This window comes from Entelurus aequoreus, linkage group LG18, assembly GCF_033978785.1.
Source record: "Entelurus aequoreus isolate RoL-2023_Sb linkage group LG18, RoL_Eaeq_v1.1, whole genome shotgun sequence".
In the NCBI taxonomy this organism is placed as follows: Eukaryota; Metazoa; Chordata; class Actinopteri; order Syngnathiformes; family Syngnathidae; genus Entelurus; species Entelurus aequoreus.
Window position 1 is genome coordinate 13,779,679 of NC_084748.1, and position 12,459 is coordinate 13,792,137.

The following is a 12,459-nucleotide window of genomic DNA, read 5'->3' on the forward strand; positions in this document are numbered from 1 at the left end:
TGATTAATTTTTTGCACTTATGCTCTGGCATCAAAACAGTGCCAAGATCCCTGTGTGTAAAAAACACTCTGTGGACTCATTTTAGGTGCGCACGGACTCATTTTGCGTATATTCGGACTCATTTTGCGTACATTCGGACTCATTTTGCGTATATTCGGACTCATTTTGCGTACATTCGGACTCATTTTGCGTATATTCGGACTCATTTTGCGTACATTTGGACTCATTTTGCGTACATTTGGACACATTTTTTTCTCGCACTGGTTAATTTTTTGCACTTGTGCAATGGCATCAAAACAGTGCCAAGATCCAAGTGCGTAAAAAACACTCTGTGGACTCATTTTAGTTGCGGGCGGACTCATTTTGCGTACATTCGAACTCATTTTGCGTACATTCGGACTCATTTTGCGTACATTCGGACTCATTTTGCGTACATTCGGACTCATTTTTTTCTCGCACTGATTAATTTTTTGCACTTGTGCTATGGCATCAAAACAGTGCCAAGATCCACGTGTGTAAAAAACACTCTGTGGACTCATTTTAGGTGCGCACCGACTCATTTTGCGTACATTCGGACTCGTTTCACGTACATTCGGACTCGTTTCGCGTACATTCGGACTCGTTTTGCGTACATTCTGACTCGTTTCGCGTACATTCGGACTCATTTTGCGTACATTCGGACTCATTTTGCGTACATTCTGACTCGTTTTGCGTACATTCTGACTCATTTTGCGTACATTCGGACTCATTTTGCGTACATTCGGACTCATTTTTTTCTCGCACTGATTAATTTTTTGCACTTATGCTCTGGCATCAAAACAGTGCCAAGATCCATGTGTGTAAAAAACACTCTGTGGACTCATTTTAGGTGCGCACGGACTCATTTTGCGTATATTCGGACTCATTTTGCGTACATTCGGACTCATTTTGCGTATATTCGGACTCATTTTGCGTACATTCGGACTCATTTTGCGTATATTCGGACTCATTTTGCGTACATTCGGACTCGTTTTGCGTACATTCTGACTCATTTTGCGTACATTCGGACTCATTTTGCGTACATTCTGACTCATTTTTTTCTCGCACTGATTAATTTTTTGCACTTATGCTCTGGCATCAAAACAGTGCCAAGATCCATGTGTGTAAAAAACACTCTGTGGACTCATTTTAGTTGCGGGCGGACTCATTTTGCGTACATTCGGACTCATTTTGCGTACATTCAGACTCATTTTGCGTACATTCGGACTCGTTTTGCGTACATTCGGACTCGTTTTGCGTACATTCGGACTCGTTTCGCGTACATTCGGACTCATTTTGCGTACATTCGGACTCATTTTGCTTACACTCGGACTAATTTTTTTCTCGCACTGATTAATTTTTTGCACTTGTGCTATGGCATCAAAACAGTGCCAAGATCCATGTGTGTAAAAAACACTCTGGACTCATTTTCGGTGCGCACGGACTCATTTTGCCTATATTCGGACTCATTTTGCGTACATTCTGATTCATTTTTTTCTCGCACTGATTCATTTTTTGCACTTGTGCTATGGCATCAAAACAGTGCCAAGATCCATGTGTGTAAAAAACACTCTGTGGACTCATTTTAGGTGCGCACGGACTCATTTTGCGTACATTCGGACTCATTTTGCGTACATTCAGACTCATTTTGCGTACATTCGGACTCGTTTTGCGTACATTCGGACTCATTTTGCGTACATTCGAACTCATTTTGCGTACATTCGGACTCATTTTGCGTACATTCGGACTCATTTTGCGTACATTCGGACTCATTTTTTTCTCGCACTGATTAATTTTTTGCACTTGTGCTATGGCATCAAAACAGTGCCAAGATCCACGTGTGTAAAAAACACTCTGTGGACTCATTTTAGGTGCGCACCGACTCATTTTGCGTACATTCGGACTCGTTTCACGTACATTCGGACTCGTTTCGCGTACATTCGGACTCGTTTTGCGTACATTCTGACTCGTTTCGCGTACATTCGGACTCATTTTGCGTACATTCTGACTCGTTTTGCGTACATTCTGACTCATTTTGCGTACATTCGGACTCATTTTGCGTACATTCGGACTCATTTTTTTCTCGCACTGATTAATTTTTTGCACTTATGCTCTGGCATCAAAACAGTGCCAAGATCCATGTGTGTAAAAAACACTCTGTGGACTCATTTTAGGTGCGCACGGACTCATTTTGCGTATATTCGGACTCATTTTGCGTACATTCGGACTCATTTTGCGTATATTCGGACTCATTTTGCGTACATTCGGACTCATTTTGCGTATATTCGGACTCATTTTGCGTACATTCGGACTCGTTTTGCGTACATTCTGACTCATTTTGCGTACATTCGGACTCATTTTGCGTACATTCTGACTCATTTTTTTCTCGCACTGATTAATTTTTTGCACTTATGCTCTGGCATCAAAACAGTGCCAAGATCCATGTGTGTAAAAAACACTCTGTGGACTCATTTTAGTTGCGGGCGGACTCATTTTGCGTACATTCGGACTCATTTTGCGTACATTCAGACTCATTTTGCGTACATTCGGACTCGTTTTGCGTACATTCGGACTCGTTTTGCGTACATTCGGACTCGTTTCGCGTACATTCGGACTCATTTTGCGTACATTCGGACTCATTTTGCTTACACTCGGACTAATTTTTTTCTCGCACTGATTAATTTTTTGCACTTGTGCTATGGCATCAAAACAGTGCCAAGATCCATGTGTGTAAAAAACACTCTGGACTCATTTTCGGTGCGCACGGACTCATTTTGCCTATATTCGGACTCATTTTGCGTACATTCTGATTCATTTTTTTCTCGCACTGATTCATTTTTTGCACTTGTGCTATGGCATCAAAACAGTGCCAAGATCCACGTGTGTAAAAAACACTCTGTGGACTCATTTTAGGTGCGCACCGACTCATTTTGCGTACATTCGGACTCGTTTCACGTACATTCGGACTCGTTTCGCGTACATTCGGACTCGTTTCGCGTACATTCGGACTCGTTTCGCGTACATTCGGACTCGTTTCGCGTACATTCGGACTCGTTTTGCGTACATTCTGACTCATTTTGCGTACATTCTGACTCGTTTTGCGTACATTCTGACTCATTTTGCGTACATTCGGACTCATTTTGCGTACATTCGGACTCATTTTTTTCTCGCACTGATTAATTTTTTGCACTTATGCTCTGGCATCAAAACAGTGCCAAGATCCCTGTGTGTAAAAAACACTCTGTGGACTCATTTTAGGTGCGCACGGACTCATTTTGCGTATATTCGGACTCATTTTGCGTACATTCGGACTCATTTTGCGTATATTCGGACTCATTTTGCGTACATTCGGACTCATTTTGCGTATATTCGGACTCATTTTGCGTACATTCGGACTCGTTTTGCGTACATTCTGACTCATTTTTTTCTCGCACTGATTAATTTTTTGCACTTATGCTCTGGCATCAAAACAGTGCCAAGATCCATGTGTGTAAAAAACACTCTGTGGACTCATTTTAGGTGCGCACCGACTCATTTTGCGTATATTCGGACTCATTTTGCGTACATTTGGACTCATTTTGCGTACATTTGGACACATTTTTTTCTCGCACTGGTTAATTTTTTGCACTTGTGCAATGGCATCAAAACAGTGCCAAGATCCAAGTGCGTAAAAAACACTCTGTGGACTCATTTTAGTTGCGGGCGGACTCATTTTGCGTACATTCGAACTCATTTTGCGTACATTCGGACTCATTTTGCGTACATTCGGACTCATTTTGCGTACATTCGGACTCATTTTTTTCTCGCACTGATTAATTTTTTGCACTTGTGCTATGGCATCAAAACAGTGCCAAGATCCACGTGTGTAAAAAACACTCTGTGGACTCATTTTAGGTGCGCACCGACTCATTTTGCGTACATTCGGACTCGTTTCACGTACATTCGGACTCGTTTCGCGTACATTCGGACTCGTTTTGCGTACATTCTGACTCGTTTCGCGTACATTCGGACTCATTTTGCGTACATTCGGACTCATTTTGCGTACATTCTGACTCGTTTTGCGTACATTCTGACTCATTTTGCGTACATTCGGACTCATTTTGCGTACATTCGGACTCATTTTTTTCTCGCACTGATTAATTTTTTGCACTTATGCTCTGGCATCAAAACAGTGCCAAGATCCATGTGTGTAAAAAACACTCTGTGGACTCATTTTAGGTGCGCACGGACTCATTTTGCGTATATTCGGACTCATTTTGCGTACATTCGGACTCATTTTGCGTATATTCGGACTCATTTTGCGTACATTCGGACTCATTTTGCGTATATTCGGACTCATTTTGCGTACATTCGGACTCGTTTTGCGTACATTCTGACTCATTTTGCGTACATTCGGACTCATTTTGCGTACATTCTGACTCATTTTTTTCTCGCACTGATTAATTTTTTGCACTTATGCTCTGGCATCAAAACAGTGCCAAGATCCATGTGTGTAAAAAACACTCTGTGGACTCATTTTAGTTGCGGGCGGACTCATTTTGCGTACATTCGGACTCATTTTGCGTACATTCAGACTCATTTTGCGTACATTCGGACTCGTTTTGCGTACATTCGGACTCGTTTTGCGTACATTCGGACTCGTTTCGCGTACATTCGGACTCATTTTGCGTACATTCGGACTCATTTTGCTTACACTCGGACTAATTTTTTTCTCGCACTGATTAATTTTTTGCACTTGTGCTATGGCATCAAAACAGTGCCAAGATCCATGTGTGTAAAAAACACTCTGGACTCATTTTCGGTGCGCACGGACTCATTTTGCCTATATTCGGACTCATTTTGCGTACATTCTGATTCATTTTTTTCTCGCACTGATTCATTTTTTGCACTTGTGCTATGGCATCAAAACAGTGCCAAGATCCATGTGTGTAAAAAACACTCTGTGGACTCATTTTAGGTGCGCACGGACTCATTTTGCGTACATTCGGACTCATTTTGCGTACATTCAGACTCATTTTGCGTACATTCGGACTCGTTTTGCGTACATTCGGACTCGTTTTGCGTACATTCGGACTCATTTCGCGTACATTCGGACTCATTTTGCGTACATTCGGACTCATTTTGCTTACAGTCGGACTAATTTTTTTCTCGCACTGATTAATTTTTTGCACTTGTGTTATGGCATCAAAACAGTGCCAAGATCCACGTGTGTAAAAAACACTCTGTGGACTCATTTTAGGTGCGCACAGACTCATTTTGCGTACATTCGGACTCGTTTCGCGTACATTCGGACTCGTTTCGCGTACATTCGGACTCGTTTCGCGTACATTCGGACTCGTTTCGTGTACATTCGGACTCATTTTGCGTACATTCGGACTCATTTTGCGTACATTCGGACTCATTTTGCGTACATTTGGACTCATTTTGCGTACATTCGGACTCATTTTGCGTACATTCGGACTCATTTTTTTCTCGCACTGATTAATTTTTTGCACTTGTGCTATGGCATCAAAACAGTGCCAACATCCATGTGTGTAAAAAAACACTCTGTGGACTCATTTCGCGTACTTAATTTGCGTTCAAGCGGACTCATTTTTCTCTGGCGCTGATTAATTTTTTGCACCTGCGCTGCGGCATCAAATCAGCGCAAACAGGAGTCTGAGTGGGCCTAAAATGAGAGTGAGAAAGGCCACAGGCTGTGTGGTTTCTGCACACGGGGATTTTGGCAGTGTTGTGATGCAATAGCACAAGTCTGTACACGCACAAAATGAGTCCGCTTGAACGCAAGTTAAGTCCGCGCGCGCAGACAGGCATGCATAGTGCGCCTTTTGTCACAGTCGCAATCGATACGCAACAACAGGTGACGCTAACGAGCTGGTTGGTGAGGAGTTCCAAGCAGGAAGACATTGTGTGTGTGTGTGTGTGTGTGTGTGTGTGTGTGTGTGTGTGTGTGTGTGTGTGTGTGTGTTCTGGCAATGCTTACTTAATGGGGACATCGCTCTGTTTACACAGTCAAAAAAACAGGTCCCCTAAAGGGAAACCTTTTTTAAATGATAGTCAGATCCATTCTGAAGATGCCTAAGTGAAAAGTGAAACATTTGTTATCCTGGCATTAATAGTACTGTGATTCTGTATGGTATCCATCCTTAGTTCAAACTAATATATTTTTCCAAAAACAAAATCTGGTTTAGTGTTCCTTGGATGACATTTTCATACAGCATGATTATAAAACATTATTACTTTAAAGTATGATTCACATTCAGAGTTTTCCATCCTTCTATATATGGTAGTTGGAGTTGCAGACAACTTCATTACTGCTAAATAGCAGTTGTCAGTAATGTCACAGAAGATGCAGGATTTGATTTAAGTGATTTAAGTGGTGAAACTTCCTATAAGAGGACAGCTGTAGTGATGTATTCTGAGCATCATGTCATATTTCATTTGAACTGTTTTTTTTTTTTTTTTAAATGGTCCTCAGTAGTCACGTACAAATGTGTGTGAATTATGCAAAATTATTTAAATTTGGTCCCCATGAACCATATTAACTCTTGTTCCCCAGGGTCCCCAGTAAGAATGATCAGCACATTACTTCATCAATCCAGAGATTTAAAGACGTGTATGAGCTAACTGGGCAGTGGACAGTTTACATCATTTTTTTTATGCCTCCACAACCTGTAGAAAGGGTGGTCCCCTCAAGTGATGATCAAAAACTTGGTCCCCATTCCAAATGATAACCTGTATGTGTGTGAGAGTGTGTGTGTGTGTGTCTAAATATGTATATATAGAGACATACTGTAATAACGTGAATTAAATAATGAAGATTAAAAACCAGATAAACACAAAAAATAAAAAATAAAAAAATAAAAGCATTCTTTTTCTCACAATATGTCGACTTTTTTCTTATAAAATTGGGAACAATTTCTCATATTCTTTCTGCTTCTGCAATATTTTCTCATAAAATTATTACTTTTTTAATATAAAATGATTACCCATTAATGCAAAATGGTGACATTTGTCATATAAAATAATCACAATTATTGCCAATTTTTTTGTTGTTCTTGTAAAATATATACATTTTTTGAGTAAAATGATGACTTTTGTCATCATTTTGCGAAGTTAAATTCAGATCATCATTATAATATTGCCAAAATGTTAACGTTTTCTTGTAAAGTTGTGACTTTTGTCGAGTAAAGTTACGACTTTTCAAAAAAGTGCCAACATTTTAAGCTTTTCTTGTAAAATTTGTTATTGAGTAAAATTCCAACTTGTATCATAACATTTTGACTTGTGTCGAGTAAAATTATGACTTTTGTTATAATACTGCCAAAATTCAAAGTTGTTCTTGTGAAATTGTGACCTTTTTCTTGTGAAATTCCAACTCATTTTTCACAACAAGCTTTTGTATATTTGCATAGTATGGATATATTATTAATGTTGTAAATACACATCTTTATATATATATATATTTTTTTTTTCCCGGAGGTCTCAAAAAGGTAACAAATACAAGAATATGTGTTTATGTGTGTGTATGTGTGTGTGTGTGTGTCTAAATATGTATATAGAGACATACTGTAATAACTTGAAGTAAATAATGAAGATTAAAAACCAGATAAACACAAAAAATAAAAAAATAAAAAATAAAAGTAGTCTTTTTCTCACAATGTCGACTTTTTTCTTATAAAATTGGGAACAATTTCTCATATTCTTTCTGCTTCTGTAATATTGCAATATTTTCTCATAAGATTATTACTTTTTTTAATGTAAAATGATTACCCATTAATGCAAAATGGTGACATTTGTCATATAAAATTCAGACTTTAATAACAATTATCGCCAATTTTTTGGTTGTTCTTGTAAAATATTTACATTTTTTGAGTAAAATTATGACTTTTGTCATCATTTTGCGAAGTTAAATTCAGATCATCATTATAATATTGCCAAAATGTTAACGTTTTCTTGTGAAATTGTGACTTTTGTCGAGTAAAGTTACGACTTTTCAAAAAAATGCCAACATTTTAAGCTTTTCTTGTAAAATTTGTTATTGAGTAAAATTCCAACATTTATCATAATATTTTGACTTGCGTTGAGTAAAATTATGACTTTTATTATAATACTGCCAAAATTCAAAGTTGTTCTTGTGAAATTGTGACCTTTTTCTTGTGAAATTCCAACTCATTTTTCACAACAAGCTTTTGTATATTTGCATAGTATGTGTGAGAGTGTGTGTGTGTCTAAATATGTATATAGAGACATACTGTAATTATTTGAAGTAAATAATGAACATTAAAAACCAGATAAACACAAAAAATAAAAAAAATAAAAATTAAATTAGTCTTTTTCTCACAATATGTCGACTTTTTTCTTATAAAATTGGGAACAATTTCTCATATTTTTTCTGCTTCTGTAATATTGCAATATTTTCTCATAAAATTATTACTTTTTTTTTACGTAAAATGATTACCCATTAATGCAAAATGGTGACATTTGTCATACAAAATTCAGACTTTAATCACAATTATTGCCAATTTTTTTGTTTTTCTTGTAAAATATTTCCATTTTTTTAGTAAAATGATGACTTGCAAAGTTAAATTCAGATTGTTATTATAATATTGCCAAAATGTTAACGTTTTCTTGTAAAATTGTGACTTTTGTCGAGTAAAGTTACGACTTTTCAAAAAAGTGCCAACATTTTAAGCTTTTCTTGTAAAATTTGTTATTGAGTAAAATTCCAACTTTTATCATAATATTTTGACTTGCGTTGAGTAAAATTATGACTTTTATTATAATACTGCCAAAATTCAAAGTTGTCCTTGTGAAATTGTGACCTTTTTCTTGTGAAATTCCAACTCATTTTTCACAACAAGCTTTTGTATATTTGCATAGTATGTATATATTATTAATGTTGTAAATGCACATCTTTATATATATTTTTTTTTTTTCTTTTTTCGGAGGTCTCAAAAAGGTAACAAATACAAGAATATGTGTTTATGTGTGTGTGTCTAAATATGTATATAGAGACATACTGTAATAACTTGAAGTAAATAATGAAGATTAAAAACCAGATAAACACAAAAAATTAAAAAATTAAAAATAAAAGTAGTCTTTTTCTCACAATATGTCGACTTTTTTCTTATAAAATTGGGAGCAATTTCTCATATTCTTTCTGCTTCTGTAATATTGCTATATTTTCTCATAAAATTATTACTTTTTTTAATGTAAAATGATTACCATTAATGCAAAATGGTGACATTTGTCATATAAAATTCAGACTTTAATCACAATTATCGCCAATTTTTTGGTTGTTCTTGTAAAATATTTACATTTTTTGAGTAAAATGATGACTTTTGTCATCATTTTGCGAAGTTAAATTCAGATCATCATTATAATATTGCCAAAATGTTAACGTTTTCTTGTAAAATTGTGACTTTTGTCGAGTAAAGTTACGACTTTTCAAAAAAGTGCCAACATTTTAAGCTTTTCTTGTAAAATTTGTTATTGAGTAAAATTCCAACATTTATCATAATATTTTGACTTGCGTTGAGTAAAATTATGACTTTTATTATAATACTGCCAAAATTCAAAGTTGTTCTTGTGAAATTGTGACCTTTTTCTTGTGAAATTCCAACTCATTTTTCACAACAAGCTTTTATATATTTGCATAGTATGTGTGAGAGTGTGTGTGTGTGTCTAAATATGTATATAGAGACATACTGTAATTATTTGAAGTAAATAATGAACATTAAAAACCAGATAAACACAAAAAATTAAAAAAATAAAAATTAAATTAGTCTTTTTCTCACAATGTCGACTTTTTTCTTATAAAATTGGGAACAATTTCTCATATTTTTTCTGCTTCTGTAATATTGCAATATTTTCTCATAAAATTATTACTTTTTTTTTTACGTAAAATGATTACCCATTAATGCAAAATGGTGACATTTGTCATACAAAATTCAGACTTTAATCACAATTATTGCCAATTTTTTTGTTTTTCTTGTAAAATATTTCCATTTTTTTAGTAAAATGACGACTTGCAAAGTTAAATTCAGATTATTATTATAATATTGCCAAAATGTTAACGTTTTCTTGTAAAATTGTGACTTTTTGTCGAGTAAAGTTACGACTTTTTCAAAAAAGTGCTAACATTTTAAGCTTTTCTTGTAAAATTTGTTATTGAGTAAAATTCCAACTTTTATCATAATATTTTGACTTGCGTTGAGTAAAATTATGACTTTTATTATAATACTGCCAAAATTCAAAGTTGTCCTTGTGAAATTGTGACCTTTTTCTTGTGAAATTCCAACTCATTTTTCACAACAAGCTTTTGTATATTTGCATAGTATGTATATATTATTAATGTTGTAAATGCACATATTTATATATATTTTTTTTTTTTCTTTTTTCGGAGGTCTCAAAAAGGTAACAAATACAAGAATATGTGTTTATGTGTGTGTGTCTAAATATGTATATAGAGACATACTGTAATAACTTGAAGTAAATAATGAAGATTAAAAACCAGATAAACACAAAAAATTAAAAAATTAAAAATAAAAGTAGTCTTTTTCTCACAATATGTCGACTTTTTTCTTATAAAATTGGGAACAATTTCTCATATTCTTTCTGCTTCTGTAATATTGCTATATTTTCTCATAAAATTATTACTTTTTTTAATGTAAAATGATTACCCATTAATGCAAAATGGTGACATTTGTCATATAAAATTCAGACTTTAATCACAATTATCGCCAATTTTTTGGTTGTTCTTGTAAAATATTTACATTTTTTGAGTAAAATGATGACTTTTGTCATCATTTTGCGAAGTTAAATTCAGATCATCATTATAATATTGCCAAAATGTTAACGTTTTCTTGTAAAATTGTGACTTTTGTCGAGTAAAGTTACGACTTTTCAAAAAAGTGCCAACATTTTAAGCTTTTCTTGTAAAATTTGTTATTGAGTTAAATTCCAACATTTATCATAATATTTTGACTTGCGTTGAGTAAAATTATGACTTTTATTATAATACTGCCAAAATTCAAAGTTGTTCTTGTGAAATTGTGACCTTTTTCTTGTGAAATTCCAACTCATTTTTCACAACAAGCTTTTATATATTTGCATAGTATGTGTGAGAGTGTGTGTGTGTGTCTAAATATGTATATAGAGACATACTGTAATTATTTGAAGTAAATAATGAACATTAAAAACCAGATAAACACAAAAAATTAAAAAAATAAAAATTAAATTAGTCTTTTTCTCACAATGTCGACTTTTTTCTTATAAAATTGGGAACAATTTCTCATATTTTTTCTGCTTCTGTAATATTGCAATATTTTCTCATAAAATTATTACTTTTTTTTTTACGTAAAATGATTACCCATTAATGCAAAATGGTGACATTTGTCATACAAAATTCAGACTTTAATCACAATTATTGCCAATTTTTTTGTTTTTCTTGTAAAATATTTCCATTTTTTTAGTAAAATGACGACTTGCAAAGTTAAATTCAGATTATTATTATAATATTGCCAAAATGTTAACGTTTTCTTGTAAAATTGTGACTTTTTGTCGAGTAAAGTTACGACTTTTTCAAAAAAGTGCTAACATTTTAAGCTTTTCTTGTAAAATTTGTTATTGAGTAAAATTCCAACTTTTATCATAATATTTTGACTTGCGTTGAGTAAAATTATGACTTTTATTATAATACTGCCAAAATTCAAAGTTGTCCTTGTGAAATTGTGACCTTTTTCTTGTGAAATTCCAACTCATTTTTCACAACAAGCTTTTGTATATTTGCATAGTATGTGTGAGAGTGTGTGTGTGTGTCTAAATATGTATATAGAGACATACTGTAATTATTTGAAGTAAATAATGAACATTAAAAACCAGATAAACACAAAAAATAAAAAAATTAAAATTAAATTAGTCTTTTTCTCACAATATGTTGACTTTTTTCTTATAAAATTGGGAACAATTTCCCATATTTTTTCTGCTTCTGTAATATTGCAATATTTTCTCATAAAATTATTACTTTTTTTTTACGTAAAATGATTACCCATTAAAGCAAAATGGTGACATTTGTCATACAAAATTCAGACTTTAATCACAAATATTGCCAATTTTTTTGTTTTTCCTGTAAAATATTTCCATTTTTTTAGTAAAATGATGACTTGCAAAGTTAAATTCAGATTGTTATTATAATATTGCCAAAATGTTAACGTTTTCCTGTAAAATTGTGACTTTTGTCGAGTAAAGTTACGACTTTTCAAAAAAGTGCCAACATTTTAAGCTTTTCTTGTAAAATTTGTTATTGAGTAAAATTCCAACTTTTATCATAATATTTTGACTTGCGTTGAGTAAAATTATGACTTTTATTATAATACTGCCAAAATTCAAAGTTGTCCTTGTGAAATTGTGACCTTTTTCTTGTGAAATTCCAACTCA

General features: G+C 33.9%; 1 protein-coding gene across 2 annotated transcripts in view; it reads right to left on the reverse strand.

Moving 5' to 3' along the window:
• The window catches only part of trip10b (thyroid hormone receptor interactor 10b), a 68,433-nt gene that overhangs the window by 31,490 nt on the left and 24,484 nt on the right, over window positions 1-12,459 (reverse strand). The gene's annotated exons all lie outside the window — the stretch shown is intronic.